The sequence below is a fragment of the Camelus dromedarius genome, unplaced genomic scaffold, assembly GCF_036321535.1.
Source record: "Camelus dromedarius isolate mCamDro1 unplaced genomic scaffold, mCamDro1.pat HAP1_SCAFFOLD_180, whole genome shotgun sequence".
NCBI classification, from domain to species: Eukaryota; Metazoa; Chordata; class Mammalia; order Artiodactyla; family Camelidae; genus Camelus; species Camelus dromedarius.
Window position 1 is genome coordinate 65,817 of NW_026989839.1, and position 22,219 is coordinate 88,035.

At 40.1% G+C, this 22,219-nt stretch overlaps 1 protein-coding gene across 1 annotated transcript in view; it reads left to right on the plus strand.

The window, feature by feature from the left end:
- LOC135320895 (uncharacterized) overlaps positions 1-22,219 on the plus strand; it is a 142,665-nt gene that overhangs the window by 50,691 nt on the left and 69,755 nt on the right. The window contains exons 18-21 of the mRNA XM_064484092.1: positions 1,307-1,471; positions 3,982-4,206; positions 4,823-7,950; positions 10,865-10,988. The gene's annotated coding sequence lies outside the window, so the exon portion shown is untranslated. The remainder of the gene's footprint in view (positions 1-1,306; positions 1,472-3,981; positions 4,207-4,822; positions 7,951-10,864; positions 10,989-22,219) is intronic.

Below are 22,219 nucleotides of genomic sequence, written 5' to 3' on the forward strand. Positions count from 1 at the left end.
CTCACTCCCCAGTGATGGCTGTTGCTAATTGACCTAATGAAGTCTTGCTTTAGTCTTTCCTTCTCATGACACTAACAACAGAGTCATGACTTACAGAATGCTTAAAGAAGAAAGTACTTGATTGATTTTATTTTGCTACCCAATCAAACCAATCAAATAAAAACCCCAGAGTTGACACAGACGGTAAGACCTCCAGAATAGGGTCACTGTCTTCATTGTGTTTCATTTGTTTGGTCACAGTGTCTGGATAGTGCCTTGCTGTCCAGCAGTTTTGTTAGGATACAGTGCTCGTGAATCATTGTAAGGACAGAATTTTGACAACAGACTGTGCTGTTCATTTCACGAGGGAAAAGTTAATATAGAAATACTGCTCAGATCTATTTTAAAATTAAGCTTGGAATTTTGAGAAGAGTTCAAGAAACCATACAAAGATCTTTTTCACTAATTTTAGATCTATCTTAGACACATTATGGTTACGTAGCAGAGTACCTTATCAAGTAGATTTGACAAGAGGTGTGTATTATTGATTATTTGTTTTAGTTGAAATATTCTACCTGGGATAAAATATTCAGTGCCCATAAATGAACAAATATGTTTGTATTTCTATGCAACAAGGGAGCAGACTTCATATGTTTCTATATAATATATATGACTGTGTGTTTTAATCTGTCTTTCAGTGTTTTTATAGTTTTTCAGCAATGTTGTAACTTTAGAATTCTTCTAAGAAAATCACCCCAGATTCTAGTGCAGTTTGTACTGTGTATCCTGTCTTATGCATGGGATTCCACTGTCCCCACAGGGAGGAATTTCCTCTTCTATTGAGTTAGTATCAGAGTTAAAGGAACTGTGATTTCTAGGCCTTTGCTCTCCATGTGTTTGCAGTTGGCTGTCAATCGCGATTTTCCCTTTCTTGAGTTTTCATTGTTCAATTAGAATTTTTGTAAATAACTATTAATATGTTGCATCGATCTCCCTAGAAACTTGATGTGTTTGTGCTTTTCAGTTTTCAATCTATGAAAAATGTAAATACACACTTGTTTTTAAGTAGTCCTTTTTCACTAGATATTTGGTTACCTCTTTATAGTTAAAATATTTTTTCCCAATGAATGAATCGGTGTGCATGTTTTAAAAGATACCTTACTTTTTATTTTTCTTATTGTAACAGTTATATTCATTGTAGAGAATTTAGAAAATACGGATAAACACATTAATAACTTAAAATGGCCTCTAATCTCACCTAGACATACAGTTGTAAGGTTTGAAATTGAGAATTACAAGTCCTCTCACATTGTTCTTCTTTTTCAAGTACGTTTTGGTTACTGAGACCCTCGAATTCCCATATGAATTGTAGCAGCAGCTAGTCAGTTTCTGCAGAGGAGACCGCAGGGATTGTGATCGAGACCACGTTGAATATACGGATCGTTCTGGGGAGCACTGCCATTCCAAGAGCGCTGTCTTCTGATCCAGCAATGTGCTTGGTTTTTCTGTCCAGGTATTTAGGTTTTGTTCATTTTTTTTTTTTTTTAACAATGCTTTGAGTTTACAGAGTTATTTTACTTTTTTTTTTTTTTTGCCTTTATACTGAGGACAAGTGTGCCAGGTACCGGGATCAGAAGTGTATTTGAGCCCCGCCACTTGCTGCCACCATTGTCGCTGTGCTCTTGCTTCACCCGCTCTACAATCTTGCACAGAATAGGACCTCAGTAACTCTCTCTCTCGAATGATTATATGCTTGTTGGATGATGCTTGAGAGTCCGTGTGATGATTTTTTTTCCCCAGCCTTTCCCCACTTCTTTACTATGCCCTTTCTCTTCCTTTCCTCCAGCCTGGGTTTCAGTTTACCTGTGGCATTGATTTTTCTTGTCTGTAGACAATTCCTTTCACTGGTTCACGATAATTTTACATGTGGGCTGTGGAAACTTGCTAGATGTCAAGAAAGAGCCAATCCATTGCATGCTAGTATTTTTAGAGTGCATTATTGTTTTATCGATTGCAATTAAATCAGGGTGACCCCCTGAGCCCTCCCGTGAGCTGTTTTTGCCTTCCTACATGTGATAAAGCTCTGGTTGCTGAATGTGCCCTTTCCCCAGACTTGGTTTTGGAGTTAAGTCACCATCAGTGGAGCCCTCTCTTTAAAAGATGAAGAAAACATTTGCTCCTTCTCCCTGGTTGGGGACTTGGATGAGATGAGGTACCAGATAAAGAATGGAGCCCCACCTCATTCTAACACCCACTCGTTCCTTTCCTTTCTCCACGGAAAAAGAGTACAATTCAACACTATAAAGATTGATTGTGAGTAAATGAGATAGACAGGTCTACATATCATTTATTAAATATACTTTCATGCCAGAAACAAATGTATTATACACACAAAAAGCACACAAAGCACGGTAGTACCGTGATTACAAACGTGGGTCCGAATTCGAGTCCAGCTCTGGAGTGACCAATCCTGTGAGATGGAGAACTGGTAGGTCGGCTTAGCCTCTCTCGGGCTTGTATTCTGTCCTGCAGAGATGGGGCTCGCTAGGCGTCCCTCCCCCTTAGAGGTGCTGTAGGGTGCAAATAATGCGCGTGGGCAGCTCGAGCACAGCTGCTCGTTCCTTGTAAGTGCAGGAGACCATAGCTTTTGTGGTGAAGGCTTTATAACAGCCCCGTGTAGACTCTCAGTGCTCCGAAGGGATGCCTTGTGGTTTGGAGATGGGATTCTCATTTCTGTAAATACCCAAAGATTGTGTTATTGGGCCCTGCTGATTTGAATCTATTCTTTAGAAAGTACATATTGTAGATATATTTTTCAAGCATGCATGCTTTTTTCTTTTATTATTTATAGTTCAACCCTCTCCCTTGGTGGGACTTTTCATGGAATCCAGGATAAAGCCCTAAGCCACCTGCCTCTTCACACGTCTCCGTGGCGGTTTTCTTCCCTGACTAGAAGAGGGTTCTGCATAGGAAATTTTCTTTGTTCCCCTTTTCTTGGAGTCTCTCTGTCTGTCTGCCCACCTCTCACCTGTCCAACTGTCCATTTCTCTACCCACTCATTCTTCTGACTTGTTCCAAAAAGCATTTCAGGCAGCTTACAGAAGAACAGATACCAAATAAACAGGTGAGAAAGTGGGGCCAAGTTCAGACAGTGAGGCTAGGAGGCGAGCCTGTGTGAGAGTGGCAGGCATGAGAGACACTCGTCTGCCCTGTGACTTATAAGATCGACAGCAACAGTGTGCCTGAGGCTCCCAGCAGACACAGGGAAACAGGGTGTGTGGGAGATGCTCACTGGCTGTGAAATAAATAAGTGGCTGAGGAGAAGCCCAGCCTTTCCAGCTACTAAGGCTTAGGAGAATATTTTGAGTGTCTTCAACATCAGATTATTTCATCTTTTCTTTTGTCAGAGTTCTACATATAGTTGGTTACATTCTGTACCTTGAAATTTCTACAAAATTTCTTCCCACGTGAGTCCCATGACTCGGGAATGGGGTGGTTCTGCTCATTGACTGGGGATGGCCAGAAACCGAAAATGACAGCTTCAAAGGAGCCTGGGATTTGTCAGTTATGTTTTGTCAGTACTGTAGAGTTCAAAAAATGCTTTCACAGTATCTCTCCATCTGAGGCGGCAGCGTGCTCTCTTACCAGCATCAGGAGCTCAGGGCCACGGGATGGTGGGGGCTGACTGCTTTGCCGTCAAGACAGCTGAGCTAGTCACTGCAGGTGTGGTTCTTTTACGTAAGGCCTTTCATGTTCTTTACTTGAATGTTTCAACAGGGAGTTAATTAACTGAGTCAATTAACATTTAATGAATATGATGCTTTGTTGTAAAGACAGTTATAGACAGAATATAAGCTCTGAAGCCTTTAAAAACGGTTTCATTTCTGAAATTTCAGTAGGGGAGATACACAGTTTATCTTATTTATGCCTCTCTTTTAAAGTAACAAAGAAACAAGACAGAAAATGCAGAGGATGGTTTCTGTTCTTCCTTTCTGCTTGCAGGTGCCCTCACCTCCAGTAGCATCCATCCAGACACCGGAACTGACACTGGCCGTGCTCAGAACTGCCTCAGCCCTGAAGACACAACTGACAAATAGAAGGGGACCACGCCCTGTTACAGCAGGTGCTCTCACTTTCTGGATCCTTATGTAACTGAGCGGTGTCAATCAGGATTGCCCGTTTTACATTGTGTGGCGCTGCTGCGGTGTCTCCTAGTTATTTGTTTCTGTAAGTATTCATGTATTATTCCCCAATGCGTGGTACTACACGTCTAAAAATGCTTTTTTCAGATGAAAAATAATGTGCATTTAATATAATATGTCTGAAAAAGGGGGCAAAAGATTCTATCCTGGTCCCGCTACTCAGAGATAATAATTAACAATTTAACATTTATTTTCTGTTCTTTTCATCAGTGTGTAGCATCTCTGTCATAAAAACCAGTGAGCACTCCGTCCCTGTTTACTGTTCGGAGACCTCCATTTTCCATTCGGCTTATTACATGTTTTTCTACAATATTCTATCTCCCCTGGCATGATTTTTAAAGACTAGTGTAGCATTCTGTCTTATGGAGGCATCGTCCATTTTACTTCGGACTTAAATAAACTTTTAAATTCCAAGTATACTTAACTGAAATACTGAAAAGAGAACTGTGGTGGTACAGGAAGGCCCCTAACTCCCTTCCCATTATTTCCTGAGAGTAAAAGCTGTTGAAAATTTGGTATATATATTTCACGACCTTTAGGCCTATGAGATACATATATATACACATATGAGAAATCAATGTATAGGTGTGTGTATATATGCTTTATTTAAAAATGAGACCATACTATATGTTTTTCTGCAGCTCGCTTTATTCACTCAGGGGTATATCATGGACATCCTCCCACTCCAGACTCACCCGGCCCTTTCAGATATATTGGAGGGGTCTCCTGATGTGTGGGTGTCGTCTCTTGTCCACGGACACATTTGGTGGGAGAGTGCTGTGGACAAGGCCCTGGACCACGGCGAAACGCCGGCTCCCTCAGCGCCCGCAGCTCGCCTTGATTTACCGCATCATTGTCTTGATGGTGGACAGTTAAGTTTTCTCCATTTTCCACTGTCAGAAAGAATGTTTGAGTTGCATCCTTCTTGTACAGAACTTCCTGTGATCTTGTATGTGTATTCCTTTAGTTAAGGCTTCTGGAAATTTAGTCCCTGGATGTGACATTTACATTCATCACAGACTCCTTTCAAGTGACTAGAAATTCCTTCTCCATTGGGGAATGAAAAAATGCACAATTACTTATGTAACCAATTCTCTATCGCTGGATATGATTTCACTTCAGTTTTTCTTCCCACCTTTGTAAACAGTGCTGTGTAAATGCCATGATGGGTACATCTTTTTGGACTGATTTTTTTTCCTAAAGGAAACGATTCCTAGAAGTGGAGTTGAGTCAGTGTGTATGTACGTTTTTCAGAGCTTACAAGTCCATTGATATGTCATCCTCTGAAAAAGTCGCTCATGATTTGTTCTCCCACAGATGGACACTAGCTAGAATATCTTAAAAATATTTGCCAATATGATAAGCAAAAATGCTTTTTCATTGTTTTTGTTTGCATTTGATGACCAGTGAAGTTTTGAGCATTTTTCACTCATTAGCCATTTGACTTTTTTAAAATGAATGATTCCTTTTGTCCTTTGCCCACATTTAAGTGAGGGAGCTTCTTGTTGCTTTGTGACAGCTTTTTGTATGTTATGAAAATTAACTTCGTGAATTCATCAACATGTATCACAGAGCTTTTTCTTGTCATTTCTTTCCTTTCATTTTGTTCAGGAAGTTTTCTGATTTTTGTTGTGGCTCAAACTATTCTTAGGATAGTAAATGTCTTCCTTATGGGTTTTATCTTTCACATTATTCTTAGAAATACTCTCTTATAATGGAATAAATCTCTTCTGTAGGTTTTTTTAATCTCTAAGATGGAGATTATAATAGTACATGTTATAGTGAGGAGAAGTTGAGTTAATAAGAGCAAAGAGTTCTATTTGCTGTTACTAGTACTTTTTAATATTTACATCGCTATCTGCAATTTATCTTGTGGTCATTATGACAGGAGTAGAATTTATTCTTTCCAGGTGATTCTCTGTCCCAGGACAATTATCGAATTCATAATTTTCTCTTTGATTTGAAATCCCACCTGTACAAAATACTTACATACACTAGAGTCTTTTTTGAGCTCATGGTTCCCTTCTGTCAATCTCCTTTCCTTACTCCAGCACCATATCTTACATGTTGTAAAAATTTATTTAATAACTGGCAGTCTGATTTTTTTTGATTCTTTTCTTCCATCCCAAATTTTCTTGTCAAGTATTATGACTTTATTATTCCTGAAGAATTCCAAAATATTTTGTTCAAGCTATAAAAAATCAGATTGGAATTTTCATGGGATTTTTTAGTAAGTTTTGAATTATTCTTAGGAGAACTTACATCTTTACAAAACTGCTTTTCTCCATGCAATATGTTTATGTCTCTACATTCATACCTCTTTCTTTAACCCTCAGTACAGTCCTGAAGTTTCTCCATTTAGAATATGGGCATTATTTTTGAATTTATTCCAGATTATTGTTTATGTTTTTGTTAATTTTGTGAGAATTTTTTGCTATTATATTTTTAAATGTTTAAAACTGACATTTAGAAAGGAAGATTCGGTTTGTCAATAGTCACTTTGTAACTTGTCATTTAAAATTGTAAGTATTAAGTACTTGTTCCAGAATCCTTTCTTTTCTGTTTTTTAAAATTTGTTTCCAAGATTCTCAAAATGTTCATAGCTAAGTAGTATAGGTGGGGACACAGATGGAGAGAGGAAGTGTGGCTCACGAACAAACTGTGAGCACTTTCATGGCTGCCTTTAGGCTGGAGAAGCCACAGAAGAGCCCAGGTTAGACCAAGGGTGGCTTTGTATGCACTTGAAAGCCAGCTTTCCTGCCTGTATGGTGAAGCCTGGTGGGCGTGGCAGGTAGATGATCAAGGCCTGATCAAGATCATTGGCTGCACAGAGCACTGTGTCTGTGAGAACTGGAGACCATTACCATGGGAAATGCTTGGCGCCAGGAACACTGCAGGGGAGCTGGGGAGCCTGTGTGTTAAGGATTTTCCAGCCCTGGGAGTGGGAAGATGAGACTCTGCATTCAGATCTGAGTTTGAATTCATCCTCTCTTGTTTACTGGTCCTCTGACTTTTGTCAAGTTATCTACCCGCTTTGAACTCCTGTTTTCTTGTCTCTCAAAACAGGAGAATTACAGCCTGCTGCTAGAGTGTTTGATCAGGGTAAATGATTTGTGTCTATAAGATGCCACGTACAGTCACAATCTCAGTGAGAAATGGGCTGTCGCCTCTTCTGCAACTCAGTGCTCGATAAGACATCGGGGGAAAGCCAGTCCCTAATTTGTATGTGATGCAATGAGGAACAAAATTAACGTCTTGCCTTTCCCTAGCAGTATTCTTATTTCTTTGCTTCATTTACCTCTTTCCTCCTTTACTCTCCCCTTTCACCTCCTCCACCAAAAGAGACTGAGTCTGTCTCAGGACACTACATTCAAATTACTTTAAATGTTGGCTCATCCCCATGAAATTACAGTGAAATTAAAAATAATCTGTACACGTCCCAGACATGATTATATTTGATTTACACACACAAACACACACACACACACACACACACACACACACAATCAGGCTACCTCCCATTTGCTGAGGGAGAAGGACCACTTTTTCTGAGTTTTCATTCACTGAGCGTGAGAGCAAAGTCTCTTAAGCAGAAATTCGCCTGGCTTCTTGCATGGTTTTTTAAATTGGATTTCTGCTTTGTGTCCACAGAAATAGACTCCTATTAGAAGAGGGGAAGTGGAGACATAGATATTCTGCTGAGATATTGGTGTCATCATATTTGAGTTGGAAAGGACTTACGACAGCATAGAGTCGTACCTTTTTATGGGTGAGAATCCATGATAGTGTAACTTGGACAAGAACCCGGGTCTTCTGTCTTCATGTCCACGCAGATGAAGAGGCAACTGGGTGGGGGCAGGGATCCTTGCTTGAGTTCCGGGGTCTTGCTAGTTTCCATTGTTCAGCTGCCTTTAATTTATGTCCATGTGGCCTCTCATGGGAAGGTCACTCTATCCTGATAGATTGAGTTTCTAATCAGCAAAAAGGTCTGGACCCACTCATGTTTCCCAGAGATTTTCTGCTGACCTGCTGACACTTTATATACATGAGATCTAAGAAACTGCTGGATATAAAATCCTTATTGTTATCATTTGCCCTCGAGTTCCACAGGAATGGGGTGCTGTCTCAGGCTGTCTAAGGCCAGCTCTGAACAAAGATAGGGTGATAGGCTGTGCAGCTGGACACTCCCCAGTAGAATGGGATTTCCACCTTAGTTTTTAGAATCAGGCAGATGAGTTCAAATCTTACCTTTACCAGTTATTAGCTTTGTGACCTTGAGGAAGAAACTTTACTTTTTTGGGGACAAATTTTCTTTATCTGTAAATAAGTTCAGTATTTATTTTAGGGTTTTTGTTTTAGAATTGAATGAGCTAATTCCCTCATTTATTCCTAAAATACTGATCACATGGTTCTATGCTGGTGACTTAGTGGTTGATTACTAAGGGACTCAGTAGTGAGAATGTGGGTGAGGCTCCCTGGATAAAAGAGCTTATATTCCATGATATGCTTGTAAAAGACTGGATTGCAGTGGATTTTTAGTAAATGTCCATTCCTTTCCTAATCCCCATTGATTGTGTATATATCTTTATACTAATATATGAACAATTTTTTATTGCAATTTAAGTCTTTTTGTAGTATTTAAAGTATGTAGCTATAACAAAAATACGTGAAATAAAATGATTTGACTTTTATTTTCTTTTCAATAAGCAAAACAAAATAAAGTAGAAAAGAAAAGAAAAAGTTTTGAAGGAGTAGATATAATTATATTTCCGTGGAATCGACTCTCTATGTTAGGTTTTTCCGTTGTGTTCTTAAACAGCATATAAAATTGACAGGTTTTGACTTCAGTGTTGATAGCTGGGTGAGTATAGTTTCTTTTTGTCGTTGTCTTTGATGAATTATTTGCACTAGATCATAAATAATGTGCATGTTACATATTGGAAACGAGGAAAGAGTGGAGACATACTACCTCCAATGCAGTCATTTTGTTACCGAGTCCAAACTCATTCTGCTCACCAAATGACAGGCCAATAAACTTGGAGATGAGGTGTTGGAGCAAGGAATAGTGACTTTATTTGCAAAGCTGGCAGACCCAAAAGATGGCAGACTGATGTCCTGGAGAACCATCTTCCCCAAGTCAGAATTGAGTCTCCTTTTATACTAAAAAGGGGCGGGGCTGCAGTTGGTTGTTGGAAACTTCTTGTTGTATGAATTGCTTGTCCTTTGAATCCGCTGTTCTTGCAGCTGTCCATGTGGATCAAATCATGTTGCCCCTGTAAAACCTCCAAAAATAAAACAAAGTTATTCTCTATTTTGCAACTTGCCATCTCTACATAAGTGCAGATTAGTTAGCATCCTTCAAGATCACGGCCAGGAGTAGAGGCTGTCCTGGATATTTCAGTCTAAAGGCAACTTTCTTTTACAAATGGTGCAGAGATAGCAAGTCTGAGCCTAGAAAACAGGGCACAGGGTTAAAGCCAAAGGAACAGACCTAACATGGGGTCAAAATTGTTCTTTTCTATTACAATTCCCTTTTCCGCTTCATAGATAATTTTAGTAAGAAACATGAGCAATTTTGTATTTTTGCTCCTTAATAACCGATAAGTGGGCCAACTATATTTTTGTGAGCAGGGATGCTGTGCGGGCATAGGGGTCACAGCAAACTCTTGTTGGGGGTGGCCGACCCTGGAACATGTCTGATGCCCCGTGAGTGTTGGTGAGGGTCCCCCTAGCCAGCGGCTCTCTTCAGGAGCCAGCATATGGGCATTGATATCTGGAGACCTCATTTTCGGCTGCAGAAAATTTTTTAGATACTGCGATTGATAAATCACTCCAGCTGGGGATAATTAGGGAAAAAAGGAAAAGGAAAAGGGTTTGGAGTAGAGTAGAAGAGAAGGACATCAGATCACGGAGCCTGAGTGCTTGGCAGCGTGGCTTCGGTGGAGAGGGGAGCAGACGTGGGGAGGGGCCTGGCCCCGGAACCAGCTCCTGCACCTGTCCCCGTGCCCAAGCCACATAGTTTTAATTGGGCCACCTCTCTGGGCTGGATGTCACCCTGGGCAGAACCTTGAGAATCGAAGGTAAGGGGTGGGCAGCACTCACATAGGGGGTCACTGTGGATTTCGGTCAAGTCCACAGTGCCTTTCCTGGTCATGTGTCTTCACTTGTCCTTTATCTCAGGATCTGAGGAGGAGGAGAAAGGAACTCAGGTATAGATCCAGGAAGATATCCGACTGTGTTAAGAGAGGACAGACACAGTGACACGGGGAGCGAGGACACTTGCAGCAAATTAAAATGACTTCACAACTATTGCTTCAGAGTTGCAGGTGTGAGAAAGCCTAAGCCTGTCTCAGAGTGCAGGGGACAAGTGGAAAGGAATGGCAAAATTTCCGCTGAAAATTGAAATTTTGTTAAATAGCCTGCTACTGTTGTTTGTATCACTTGAATGAATGCAGGCATATTTCTGTGGGCATTTATAGGTTCACTCAACCCCACCAGCCCTTCTTGCCCCCATCGGGGATGGGATTTCTCAAGCACAGTGCCCCTCCTGCTTGGGTGGGCCACGCTGCGTGTCCTCGCCTGGGGCCGGGCTGCTGCAGGGCACTGAGTCCCCGAGGCGCGGCCTGGGAGACACGTCAGGAATATCTCTGCTCTCGACTGAGGGCCTCCTTTTCTCCCTGCAGTGTAAGAATGCCGGTGACTGAGTTAGAAACATACTCCCAAGCTGTCCACGTCCTTGCCATTAAGAAGCGGACCCTGGAAGCTTCCAAATTTCTCCAGAATGCGTTCTACATTCACCTTCGGCAAGTGAGTGTATGTCTTTACACAAGTGGAGGAATTACTGCCGTTTTCCTGGAACTTACTCACCACTAGTCCATCTGATTTTTCTGTGCTAGGATTCAGTATGGCCTGCTAAAATATCTGGAGTCAGATCTTGAAACACTGATGAAGAGGATCATTTATTTTATTTCTATATATGATAGCCTTTTACTTTCAAAATTCAGAATTTTTGGTTCTTTCAGGAATTTTTGGGGGGTTGGCGAAACAACTTTGCTCTTACCATCTTTAAGACCTGTTGCTTTCTGCCTCTCACCTGTCTTCTGTCACTTGTGAGGCGATTCCATTTGTGACCCTGTCCGTGTTGTTCATGTTATAAAACATATAGTCTGTTAAAGTACAGTCCCTTTTACTCCGAAGACATTCCACAAATACTACTAAAACCTGGGTGTGGTTTTAAGAAGACAGAATCATTAGAACATGTACTTGCAGGTTGCTAGTGCAAAATCCCCAAATCAATAGTCTAGCTCAACATCTAAAATCTTTCTAATCTACCTTGGATTTGTATGGATAAGTGAAGCAGTTTGCTAAGAACTCAAGACCAGGGTTAGAATACAGGCTGGTGTAGCTCAGCAGGTCCTCCTGAGCCAGCGCTGTGCCAGAGGGCGGAGCTGAGGGGGTGAGGGCTGGGCCTTGGGGAAATGGGAGCGCCAAGAAGGAGGGGTGTCCTGCCGTTCCTGAGCTCAAAGTTTCATGGCAAACACCTTCACCAGGTGAAAAACTTGGAGTTTCTTCTTAGAACAGTAGGTTTGAAAAGAGTCATAAAAGCACATGAGTGACAATATCCCTTTTGTGTCTAGTATTGGAGAGCGGCTGTGGGGCCACATGTGAGACTCGTGAGTCCAGGTGTGCAGTGTTGGTGGCTTCCACCTGAGCGGTGGGACAGTCAGTGGGACAGTCACTGGGAAAAAACGAACAGACTTTAGGCATGTTTAGATGGTAAAAAGGAAAGGATGAATGATGTCTGTGAAGGTAGGATGGAGTTAGGCCCAGGTTTCTGGGTGGATTAATGAGGTAAGTGATGGTCCTGCTGTGCTGTGAGGAGGGAAAGCTGCAGAGGGAGCTCTGGGGGAAAACTGATGAGTTCAGCTGTGTGTAAAGTGAAAGGCTGTTCGATGTGTGGTCTGGGAGCTCAGGTGAGAGCCAGTAGCGAGTAGCGGGAGGGGAGAGGGACTGTCAAATCATTTTGTGAGCATACAAATAATTATGATTAATGATACCCTTACGTCTCTACATTCTGGATTTAAAACCCATTAACATTTTGCTATATTGACTGCAGAGGTTCCTAATTTTTTTTAACAGAAATAAAAAAATAGAAACAAAATAGTGGAGTTAATGAACATCATAGGGTTGATGTGTGTCCTTGTATGTATTTTGATACCTCATCTGTTTATAACCATAATCTATAAATAGTTAAATAGTTTAGCATAAGTGTTAAACAGAGGGACGTGACACACAGTGTTGGGGCTTGAAGCTGATCTTCTCAGGCAAATTATGTCGCCTGTCTGTGCCTTAGTTCCATCTTCTGTGACTGCCCCCGGACCCCTCATCACAGCTGATTTCCTAGACTAGATGTTGGGAGGGAGGCTGCTGAAGGGAGTAAAAAGTGGCAACTGCTGGGGACACTGAAGAGAGACACAAAAAGTGATTAAAGCCGATAAACTCAGTACAAACTAATACTCTCAAAAGAGGAAGAATCCCGCAGTGTTTTGAGCCACTTAGCGTATGGGAAACAAAACCACGTGGACCCAAAGCTCTTGAGCATGTGAATATTGTGGGTGGGAGGGTGTCATCAGAAAAGGGTTGAGAAAAGGCCTTTTGGTTTCCCTTGACGTGTCCAGTAAGGATGGGGAGCAGAAGAGAAAACCCCCTGCTTCACAGTGGAAGCTGCTGTTTTGTGCAAAACTGACCAAAGTTTGGAGACCAGTCATCAGCGGTGCTGGCAAATGAAGAGACTTCGGGATTGGGTGGGGCACTTGCTGCGACTTCCAGGTGACCTGCTGGCTGGGGGCTGTATGGCGGGCAGTAGTTTTGCAGGGTGACCCGGGCATAAACCCTGGCTCTGAGGCTGCTGGTCTGACTAGCAAACCTGGGCACCCGCAGTCCTAATGGGGCAGCTCGGGATGTGGCCTGGGACACTTGCTGTGCTGAGGGTGAATAGAGGGCTTCCCTGTGGGGGTGTCCCTGCGGAGAGTGGGAACGTGTTCCTGCAGGGGAGGAAGAGCCTCTGAGCAGGGTGCTGGATGCACAGGCAAGACCACCCTGAGCACGGAGGGTTTGGGGAGCCGGAAGTCACACAGTGTCCCGAGCAGCCTTGTTCCTGAGAAACTAGAGGGAGAAGTGGCTGAAAAGGCAGGCTAGTGTCAGACCCTGTGGTGTTTTATGAGTGACAGTAAAGGACTGGTCCGGCAGGCACGAGAGAACCCTGTGGGAGTCCCAGCGGGGGCATCACACCGGAGGGTGTAGCTGGGTTACAGACTTTGCCACTTATTAGCTGTGTGACTTTGAGCAAGATCACCCCACCTCTCTCTATATATCTTCATCTTTAAAATGACACAGTGACAAGCTCGTGTCATCAGAAGGCTTAGTTTAGCTCTGATCCTCTGTGTCCAGTCTTGTCAGTGCTTACCTGCAATGTTCTGCATTGGCTGCTCTTACCCTCAGATGGGAGGGCGTAGAGGGACATTGTAGCACCTGACGGCAGGAAGGGGTTGCTCTAAAAACAGACATGTAGCCGCCTGCAGCTTCAGGCCTGCAGACAGTTTGATTGATGGTCCTGGAGAGGAGTTTGGAGGCCTTAGCATCGTTTTAAGACTTGTTTTCCGTTGGGGGCAGCATTTGCCTTTGCAGATTAATGTTGAAGATTTGGGCTTCTTGCAAAGCTGTCTTCAGAGATGGTTATATACGTAACATATCGTATAAAATAAAACGCTTTTATTTAATGTGTGGGACTTTGCAGCTGTTGGGAACAGCTCTGTTGGCCTGGTCTCCACGGAGGACACTAGGGGTCAGCAGAGCGTGCGGGAGGGCAGGCAGCCCGCCATGCTGCTGCGGGGTGTTCTCCCCAGCTCGGCACTCTGCTGAGTTGACTCTTTTCTGAGTTTGATTGCCAGATGAGCAGACAGCAAATTAATGAGTTCTGGTGGGATTGTATAATGACAGGAAGAAAGAGGGTCCCGTAGATTTTCTGGACTAGAACATGCTTTTGGTTCCTGATCCAGTGTGTTCCATTACAGAATTGATGAGTTGTGTCTATTCTGGGACTTGTCGACTGAAAGAAATGTGTAGCCTGAAAGTTTAGAGTTATGCTTTATTTGGCGGGAGGACTCGAGGCGGGATGACAGCCTTCAAATCTGTCTGAGGGACTGCTCCCAAGAAGTAGGGGAGGAGCTAGGATTATATAGGAACTTTACAACAAAGACCAGGGAGTTGGAAGGATAAAATATTGCTTGTTATCTAAAGAAATCCAGGCATCTCAAGTTCAAGAATTTAGTGATTTTCTTTTTATGGGAAGAAGTAAACATTTTGGCTCATTGAATTCATTCCTTTTACAAGCACCTAGTTATCTAGGGCCAGTATTCTGTCCTTTCTTATTCTGAGTCCCCTCAGAGGGCACCATTCTGAGTGGCTGCCTAGGCTGAGCAGGGGAGGAAGAGCCTCTGAGCAGGGTGCTGGATGCACAGGCCTGTCCTCCCTGGGAGATGGTGGCAGCTGCTGATGACTTGGTTTCAGCATTCTTTGTTTACTGACATGGTTGCCGTATTTTCATTCACATTGTAGTATTTTCATTCACAGTGCTCCCCCTTGGTCCTAAATTCGACCAATATTTTGAGAGACATTTCATGACCAATTTTGTCCCAGGGTGCTATGAAGGCTCATTCCTAGTTCAGGTTGAAGAAACTTCTGACCTGCCATTCAAGGTGTTAGGTGTTTTTATCAGGCCCTGTTGATACTAAAAGTTCTCTGGATGGCCTGTCTTACTAGTCTGTTATGATCCAGGAAATGTTTACCCTTCGTTGCTCATTCCCATACCTAGAATCACACTGTTATAATTATTTTATGCAGGGTTATAAATTTTATGTATTTCTTCAATATGATTTGCCATCATCAATCTTGTTGTAGGCCTAGCTACACTTTGGGAAATGTAAGAGAAAACAATCTTATAAAAATAGACAGGATATAAGTAATACAGCTAGTAACGTTAATAAAGTCACGATTAAGAATTTAATAGTCAAGAAGTTATATTTTTGGGTTAAAATTTTTCTTGTGTTTCTGACTGAGTTTGAGTGATCTTACGAGAAAGTTCGTATTTATGGTCAGGCTTCGAACAGGTATTAATTGGCCAGGTGAGGTCTCCCACCTTGTAAGATCAACAGTGGCCTAAACAGAACTATAATTTCCTTTTTAGAATAATGTTTCTGAGGGCTATCTAGTTAGAGCCTTGGAGTAGGGAAACCCACCAAGGTAACACAGAAGTACTAGACATAGGTAATTTACCATAAACTTAACAATTGGAGTAGTTCATAATCAAAGGTAGGAGAAATTATCAAAGTAATTGGTATACAGGCCTGATCTGGTGTCTTGGGTCAGCTGTCTACCTCATATGTCGTCGTCTTCTCATCCTGGCCTGGTAGCTTTTTCTCCATTTGGGCCTTGTTTTAAGGTGAGCAGTGCTCTATAGGCCAGTGCACTGCAGGGGCTCTTTCTGATTGGAAATGAATCTGAAAGTCAGTTTCCTTCAGCTTTGCTGTGTATGGTCTAGTTAAGAGTACCTGATAGAGTCCTTCCATTCATGTTGGAGACAGTTTTTAAAGTCATGCCTGTTCCAGTATGTATAATCCCCTGGCCGCATGTCATGGGGCATTGGATCTCTACCCAAGGATATATTACTAAGCTTCAGAAAGAAACATACAGTGTCCTTTTAATAATTCAATTAAACTTTGCAGCAATGTTACATGACAGCAAGGAATGATCTGGGAAGTGTCTTAATAAATATAGACCTCAATTAACAAAATGAGAATTTAATATCCACTAAAATATAATCTTTTTCTCTCTAAAGTTCCCTCATTTTTATCAAATATAGTCAAATCAAGGTGAATTTGTTTACAAGTTAAGTCTGATTATTTGATCATATAGGCTCTTTTAAATTGGCTGTGTTGGAACTTTTAATAAGGACTTTTAAGCTAGAATGTTAATAAGGTTTGCTAAGGCCAGGAAAGCCCCGTCAAGGGCTTGTCATAGATTTCTGCCTAACAGATTTAGGTAAATTCTTTTCTTTTTGAAGTCCTTAAAATACCTTGATGTTCCTATACCTGTTAGGAGACGATCTTCCTAATTTATCTCATAGAGCCACTGGGGACCTTAAAGATTTTAGTCTCTTGAGGGATCAGATAGAGAGAAAAGATAACTGTTCTAAGTCTGCTTACATAGGTATAATTTATCAAATTGACGTGAATCATAACTAGTTTAAGGAGAAGAGTTTCTTTATGTCTGATAAACAGGTTAAAAGCCAGTAGTATTTCAGACAAAATCAAAAATTGTAACCATATTCATCAGTTTATTCGGTCCCACGTAACTAATTCTTTTAATCAGAGTTTTCATTAGACCTTTAAAATTTCTTACCCAGTTTATTTCAGTGCTATAGTTTGAAATTTATTAGAAATCAGTAAATCTCCTTGAAGAGAGAGTATCTTGCAAAATCATCAGAAGAAAACAATTACCTGCCTATAAATGACAACAGAATTAACAGCATGGTTAAACAACATTACACTGTAATCTATAAAGAAACCTGGTCACAATAACCAGAATTATGACTGGTAACATTTCAGATATACCAGAATGTTAGGGAGTCCATATAATTTCTAGAATATCTATATTAATAATATTTTCTCATACAATACAACCTAGGAAGATTTATTATTCATTTGACAATACTTCCCATGTTAGTTAACATGCCAAATGAAACTTACTACTTTAAAATCTCTCTTTGAGATGTTTCAGGGACCCTTTGTAGCATCCCATAGTTAACTGGAGACTAAAAGAATTTTAATGAGAAATTGATACTTGGGGAGCTTGTTAAAAGTTTTGAAAACACTTGATCAGATAAATGTATAGATCACTGTAAAGTAGTACTTACTCATTAACAAGAAAATATTTCAAAGGTAAAGACACAACAGATCACTTAATTCGCATAAGAAGCTTTACAATTTGTTACTGAAGGTGGATTAATATTTTAAGAAAATTTTGTCCCCTTAACAGAGAGAAAACCAAATGTAGTCTTGTACCAGCTTACTTCTAAGATTCATTTACTTTGCCCAAATTGATTCTAAACTTAGCCAATTCTGACCACGTACAAAACTCTTTCCTCAGGGTTCCTCTTCCACAAGCCTTCCCCAGATTTCTATACTCGTATTAGTGTGTCCCTTATTTTTTCTTCCATTCAGAAGTAACCAGATTCAGGACAAAGTCACTATTTTTCATTAACAAAATATAATTCCATTCCTTATATCTTCCCTTACACATTTATCTTACCTTCCTAGGTTACTGAAATCTTTCCCTTAATAATAGAGACTATTTCAGAGTGGCACCAAGCATTTATTAATATTTCTAAACACCTTTAGTTTCTCTGTAAGAGGAAGTCATATGTTAAGTAATTCATATATCAATCTTATTTTATCTGAAAATGGTATAGCTATTAAATAAAATCCTATCATTTAACTTAATTTAGCACAACTCTAGAATTTAGATACCAAACATTTATAGATTATCTTAAGCATACATTTTAAATATATATTTTAAAAAATTTACCCAAAACTCTCATCTCATTTGCATTTAATTTACTTCAAATTTTATCACACCACATTACTATTATTTTTTTGTCAAATCTGTAACATATATAACAGGATCTTATTTGACTTTCATTAAACCTAGGTACAGTAAAGGTATTATACTTAATATTGATGACTTTAAAGATGTCTATATTAATTAGAACATACTTAAACTAAACAATACCAAGTGTTACCTTAATATTGAATATTTTCCAGTTCACGTGAAACTGAAGGTCAACTTAGTCAGTTTTTATTTTAAAAATACTTAATTTGTAAGCTATTACTTTTTACGTCAATTAAGAAGAGCTCTTTGACTTTTTTTTTTTTTTTTTTTTTAGCTGTAGAAATATCTCACATCTATAATGTGTACTCAGGCTTATAAACAGACCAAAGTTAGAGATCTCATAGCTTCACTTTAAAACTTACTTATAAGATAGGTATAATAATAGTTGGAGTAAGCTTAATTTGCTTGCTCAAATCACTAAGGCTTACTATTTATGAAAAAGACATTTAAGATTTCTTGACAAAGTCTGACGGACCCATCAGAGTTCTGAGCTCTAAAATGCCGAAAATTTCTTTGGCCTTAAGTTTTCTCTCATTGAGCTAATTAGGCTCAGTCCTAGGTCAGTGTTTGCTGTATATACATTTCTGATCTGCAAGAAAATGACAGACACTTCCAGTTCCCCAGAGAACTGCTCTGTCACGCAGGCCCAATTGTATCTCCTTATTTGGCTTTTTTGTATCAGTGAGAAGAGCTGTAAACAAAGAATTCCATGTTTTAAAACTTTAAGGTTCAATTTATCTTGTCTTCCACAGCTTGCATAAGGCATTTAGTAAGGTCTCTTTTCCTTGAGTTATAAGTTAAACCCAGGGTAAACCTCTTATTGTATTTTTCTATTAGCCACTAAATATTAGTTTTTAGTTTTACATTATATTGGACGGCTCATGTAACTCTATTGGTTTCCTTTATTTTGTTCAATTAATATTTTCTGAGGGACAGAAATGTGCCCAGCCTTGTAATACCAAGAAGAGGAAGCGTTTTTCCATTGAAACATATCTATCCCACAACATAATTAAGCAAAAAGTTTATATAAAGCCCATTTAAACATACCAATTTTACAAACTTTTATCTCAATTTTATTAAATCTTATACCTTTAATTTTAATATTTATTAGGTTTAATCAATAATTTTTATTTCTAGAAGGAATGCCAGAAGCCTTTTACTTCTTTTCTTTCTTTTTTTTTTTTTTTCACTGTATCTAATTTTATAGAAAAGTCTCTGGGATCCCCAAGTTTGAGCCAAAGAACTTAGGCCCTTCTCAACTTTTAATTTGATTAATTGGTCTGTTGCCCCAGTCATTGATCAAATATCACAGTCTAAATATATTATATGTATCTATCCCTATAAATACATACATTTTAAACTGGGGTAAATAAAACGGACTTGTTTGAACTTTAATTTTGGGGGGCAGTAGGTGACCTCTTTGGCCACTTTTTTTTTTAACTTTACGTAGTGTAGTATTAAAACCTTGTCTCTAAATCCAAAAATGTCCATTTTATTTATCTCATTCAAAATAACCATCAAAAAAATTTACCCATTTTGGATAAGCCCCTTATCTTTTTTTTTTTTCCGTTAAGAAAAAAATCTTTCGACATTTTTACATTCTTTTTTCCAGTTACTCAACCTAATTAACATTAATTATTCTTAGATTTTATTAACATCTCTAAAACCATTAATGGGAAAGGAAAAACATAAATGTAGCTATTTAAACCAGTTTTTTTAAATTAAGTTCTTAGATTAACCATTAGATATATTTTCTACCTTTAAACTTGATTTTAATAGATACCAATAAAACGGCTGTTTATAATGAGAGCTCTTTCAACTCTCACCAATTTAAAAGATTTTCCAAATTAAGGGATCCATCATATGGCCATCAATTTATATATATATATAATGATTTTAAACGAATAAGATGAAGTGGCTTTTCCAAATGAGAGTAGGGGTGCTGCCTAAATAAAATTCAAAAGTTTACTCTCCAAAAGGTAAAGCAATTCATGGTCCAGACTGATGCAACAAAGGTTAAGATGGTAAAATGCCTGAAAATTGGTACAAAGGATTGTTGAGAATCCCAATTTATTTGTGTGGCCACCATATGTACAAAATACTTGTACCTTTTGCATGGCAGAGTCCAAATTTTCCATTAAAAACATAAAGGAAACACATATATACATACATACACACACATAAAACACCCAGCGAAAGATAAAACGTTTATATTTCAAGGACACATGAAGAGAAATCCAAGTTCCCCCTAAAAGGGTTTTGGTTTTTATAAGTCCAGAATTCCAAAAAATGTTTTTATCAGGCCTGGTTAGTTACTTTAAGAGTGAGAATATTTTTAATTCCCAATTAAATTTGTAAGTTTTGTATGTATATAAACCTGGCTGGGGAATTAGTTGGAGGCTGGCAATCTGTCATTTATTTTTCTTTTTTTCCTTTTCTTTCTTCCTTTCTTCCTTTCTTTTTTTTCTTTTTTTTCTTTTGAAAGTTCTATTCCCCATTCTAAGGTAGGGTTGTCAGAATAAAATTGCTAGTAGGTTTTCCCGCAGGGACAACTCTATGGCATGAAGTCTTTGCCTATACCACTGCTGCAAGTTTCTCAGTCATCCAAGAAAACTGTTACCAGCCAGGAAGAGGGTCCCATTTTTGGAGTTGAAAGGTTCCTCATAAGAGTTTTACTTTTATACCGAAAAATTCAATGGAGGTAACCAAATTGAGGAAAACATTAGACCAGCCTCTTACCTAACCACTCAGTCCTGACCCCAGTGTCTTTCAACATGGACCCACTCTGGATGTCTCCACTGGGTATTTTCCTGGTATCTTTCAACCAGCCCCACCTTTGACGTCTCCAAAAGATGGGTGTTTCCCATTATCTTTCAACCAGAACCCACCCAGTATGTCTCCACTGGGTGGGTTATTCCCCCCCAGTATCTTTCAACTGGAGGGCCAGGTACCTGGATACACCGCCAAATAAAACTCAGGATTATCACCCAATATGGGAGATCTGAGAACCAAGATAGACTCACCCAAATTCATCTGGACTCCCCGAGGAGGTGGATGGGAACAAAGGGCCACTGCTGGTACCAAGGCTCTGGATACTCGGAGAGTTCAGGTGGAGAAAGTCTGCTCTGGGTCCCTTCATGGTGTCCAAAACTGTTGACTGAAATACATGTGCAGCCTAAAAGTTAAGAGTTATGTTTATTTGGCGGGAGGACTCGAGCCGGGATGACAGCCTCTCAGATCGCTCTGAGGGACTGCTCCCAAGAGGTTGGGGAGGAGCTAGGATATATAGGAGCTTTACAACAAAGACCAGGTAGTAGGAACAATAAAACATTGTTATCTAAAGAAAGCCAGGTATGTCAAGTTAAAGAGTTTAGTGATTTTCTATGTATCATTTGGGCTCACTGGATTCATTCTTTAGACAAGCACCTAGCTATCTAGGGCAAGTATCCTGTCTTGTCTTATTCTCAGTCTGTTCAGAGGGCACTGTTGTGAGTGGCTGTAGAGGCTGGTCTTCAGGCCTGTCCTCGCTGGGGGATGGCGGCAGCCGCTGATGACTTGGTTTCAGCATTATTTGTTTCCTGACATGGTTGCAGTATTTTCATTCACATTGTAGTATTTTCATTCACAGACTGATTGTGGATAATCTGGATACGTGGAAAGGAACCGAGATAGAATTACTGCAGGTACCTTCTACTTTAATATTCCGTGTGCAAACATAAACACGGATGAAGCATACATTTGAATTTGGTGGTGTAGGGAAGGGTTTCTGCACATTACAGGAGAAGGCAAGGCAGAATTCCTCTACTTTGTTGGCAGGGATGTGGGTCCACCTGTCTTTTCTGTAGCAGTTTCTGAGAGCAGTTTATGGTAATTAACAAATATTGACAAACGGTGGCACACATTGCATTTAAGAGCTGGCCTGTGCAAACTTGTGTATTGGACAGGTGGATTGGAGAGAGATGTAGCCCAGGCCTGGGCTCAGATACAGGTTTAAATCGCCATTTCCTCACCAAAGGGCCTTGGACTAGAGTGTAACCTCCCTTAATCTGTTGGTGAATCTGTGAAATGTGCATTATAATATTCGTTTCTTCCTGGGTTTGTTGTAAGTCGTAAACAGTATTATAACACTCATGAAACACTTAACAAACAGGCACTTAGCAGTGTTCACTGTGTCTGTCCGCCCCGCTTAGCGTGTGTCACAGCCATAAAGGTAGCATGTGCCTGTTGAGGATGCACTGGTAGCCCCTTGAATAGGTTGTGAATTTGGTGATTTCCTTTAATCCTTGAAACTCTATATGCCATGGGCAGTT